Source organism: Triticum dicoccoides, chromosome 7A (assembly GCF_002162155.2).
Source record: "Triticum dicoccoides isolate Atlit2015 ecotype Zavitan chromosome 7A, WEW_v2.0, whole genome shotgun sequence".
NCBI lineage: Eukaryota > Viridiplantae > Streptophyta > Magnoliopsida > Poales > Poaceae > Triticum > Triticum dicoccoides.
The window spans coordinates 48,957,374-48,961,002 of NC_041392.1; the positions used below are offsets into that span (position 1 = coordinate 48,957,374).

General features: G+C 42.6%; 1 non-coding gene across 1 annotated transcript; it reads left to right on the forward strand.

Annotated features, from left to right (window-relative positions):
• Positions 1-2,619: 2,619 nt before the first annotated feature.
• On the forward strand, positions 2,620-2,691 carry TRNAD-GUC. The gene has a single exon. It is a non-coding gene; the product is annotated as a tRNA-Asp (tRNA).
• Positions 2,692-3,629: the final 938 nt, after the last annotated feature.

A 3,629-nucleotide genomic window follows, 5' to 3' on the forward strand; every position in this document is an offset into this window, starting at 1 on the left:
AAACTCTTGTACATAAGCTTTCTATCCTCTATCAAGCTATGGTACGCAATTTGCGTACTCTCGAAAAAAAATCATCTTTTCATTCTCCTAATCACCTAATTAGTAGCTAAGATGATAAAAAAATGGGCAGTAACATTGTCAACACGGGAGCCAGTGATATGTACAGTTGCTTCTACCGAGTCGCATGCATGAATACATCCCAACCAATTGTTTGTTGTAGCAAGCCACTACCTCTTCTGTCACTCGGTACGGTTTATTTATACAACTTATATCTAATAGTAAATCAACACCAGTGCTCATCTCCGTGCATCATCTTTTCTGCTCTCATGAGTAGTATCGTAGCTACCCATTGGGTTGACTAGTTAGCGATAGCAAGGTAGATTACCTGATTTTGCTCCCTTCATGTGCTATATTGTCTACATTTTTGACTGAGTCGCTCTAGTGATGAAGACAAGCTACCCATGGACATTTATTCTTACATGGATGTCCTAATATTCGACTACTAATTCAAGGTATATACATTGAGTTGGTTGGTTCCGGATGCGATGTTGATTGACCAATTTTTCTAACTTAGCTCTTTTTTTTCTGACGAATGTACCACTAGTCTACTACTTGACATACCTTGACATACTATTAGAACGCCGTGTGTTGCTACGGCCTAGAATGCATATACTTTAGGAAGCATCTCTGGTCTGAACTCTTAATCCAATTTTGCCCCCTTACTCAAATATTATGTGTCTTAGGACCTACTATAGATTTACAGGTACCGATTCGTTTGTCCCTTTTATGCAAGTACAAAGAACCAATAGTTGTAACAAAAAAAGAAATAAGCAACATATAATTATGAATATTTTCACAATATTTTATAATCAAATCTATGGTTTTGTTTTGTTTGTCTCAAGTTCAAGCAGCAAGAAAGAAACACATTATTGAGATTGATCGCTCTTAGGTTCTCACAAGTTCATGCACAAACATGCGACAAGAAGCTAGCCTCGAAGGTGCTCGTCCTCGTTAAGCACCACAGACTCCAGAGAAGAGAAGCGGTCAATCACGTGATCTCTATCCATATATCCACACCAGAACAAGAGAATCAAAAGTCATTATTTCTTATCTGAGCAACAACATCTATCTGCATTTATTTTGTGAAATATTGTATACTCGTGCCCAACCAAATAATGTTATAAAAGGCGACTTAGCACCAAAAACGAGGAGGCTAAATGTGAGATAGGAAGCAGAGAAGCAAGACAAAGCGAAGGTCAACACCATGTTCCAAACAATGATTATGACAGAAACAAAAAGGCTTTCCGAATCGTGGTTTGAGAGGTACCGGGAACAAAGTGAACACATGCTGGCTTCATTGGGAATGTACTACTAGTATTTTAGTAGTGCAATGATGCAGTCTTAGGCTATCTGTCTTTATGCATGACCTGAAAGAGGGCTCCAAAATGTTTTGAATGCCATGAAGCAACTCATGATGCCAAAGATTATTTTTCATGGAAGTGAGCCATCATATTTTTATACGCGGCATACAGACATGATAATGCTTCCGCTTCCCCATTGGTCTGGTATCTTAGAAGACGACCACGCCGACCACCATGGCTGATTGATCTGGTAGCAGCTGCGCGAGCAAGGTACGGCGTGGTACCTCAAATTAATAACTCCAGTCAGTCAATCTGGCAGCTACACATGGCCGACATGAAGGGTTGATGCATGGGTGTATAAATGTAGTACTATCCCAAATGTAACCCGCAAATAAGAAGAAAAAGCATCCCAAATTTAGTTGCATTACATACTCTAAGATAATCGTTCTTGCTTCTCCTGTTTTATTTCTGCCGAACGTTTCGTAGCTTATTGTAGGCTCCACCCAGCGGCCAGGTTGCCTGACTTGGAATGCTGTTACCCATTGGTTGCCTGCTACCGAAGTGATACAAAAATGCTACACATACAGACTTTTACGGGCCTGCTACAAACCCTTCCATAATTCTCTTCAGGCCCTCCCCTGATTTTCACCCGTGTGGGGCCCGCCCTCACCCTTAGTCCAATTAAAACACCCCAGCTCAGGAATCAGCCCGTATACTTAAGTAAAGCTCCGTACGTCGAGCAAAACTCGAACTGATATGGTCAGGGAGAGAGATCAACTTATTATTTTTTCAGAAAGTAGTTGATAACGTTCGGCCTCTACATCAATGGGATGCATACATCTATCTTACGGTCAGGTTAATCATCAGAAGTTCTTTGAATCCACGCGGAGATGATCAAGCTATTTCATCTACCACGTACTTTCGGTCAACACGGGACGTATCACGTATACTATATACTACCTTTGTCCTATATTGTAAGTTGTTTTTTAATACTACACTAGTGTCAAAAAACGTCTTACAATATGAGACGGAGAGGGAGCATGTCCCTGTCATCTATGTACGGATCACAGCCCCCAATAATCGAGTAGATACGCCAGTCGGCATGTCAAGGTGTCCGAAAAAAAACCTCTGCGATCATATCCATGCATCCAGCACCATCTAGCTTGGATGTGACCCACTGGCTGTCGACCAGTGAACTGAGCTGATAGGTTTGCATCAACAAGGATGTGAAAGAGCAGTCAAAACAGTTTGCGCCCAAGTCGTTGTAGTATAGTGGTAAGTATTCCCGCCTGTCACGCGGGTGACCCGGGTTCGATCCCCGGCAACGGCGCTATTTTTTGTTTCTTTCCCTTTCACGTAAAAAAGATCCATCCACACGTGACGGAGTACGTGCCTACTGTATCACGGGTAACGCCGGCAGGCGGAGGAGTATCACGTATACATGTCGCCGTCACGTACGTAGCGATCGCCGCCCGCTCCAATAATTCAGGGGACACACATGTCGGCACGTACTATGCCCATTGGTCATCGAAGGGAGAACATGTCGGCACGTACTATGCCCATTGGTCATCGAAGGGAGAACATGTCGGCACGTACTACGCCCATTCCCGTAATTCACGTATATACATCGAAGGGAGAACGTGAGCCAGTGCCCGGTGGCATGCACATATCTCAACCAAGTGTCTGTTTAGCGCCGGTTTAGTACTCTCTGTCCGGATTTACTTGTCATATAAATGGATATATCTAAAATTGAAATACATCCGGACGGAGAGAGTAGTTTGTAACAAAAGAGACATTATGGTTTGTGATATATGGAAATCGGAGAGGCTGTTTTTTTTAAAGTGTCTTTTTAGCAAGCCAGTGTCTCTTCTGTAACTCTGTACATTTCATTATGCAAGTTATATCTATCAGTAAATCAACACTGGTACCCCGTCTCCATGCATCATTTTTCTGCTTTCATGAGTAGCTACCACGGTACCACCTAATCAACGCGTCTCTCAACTCAAGAGCGTGCAACACGCCTGAATTCATCTTGTGATGCATGCATGCATCATGTTTCTGAGCTACGACATTAAATCGATCAATGATGACACCTGCTCGCCCAACCAGCACAACTTTGCTCTTCAGTGTTGCATCTGATGCAGTCTGTCAGACAGCTCTGAAACTGTTTAGCACTACCACATTACATGATGATGATTTGGTCTAGTACGTGTGTGTCTGTTACCATTTTACAAGCAATTTAGAAAGATCTGGATGAATGGACCATGG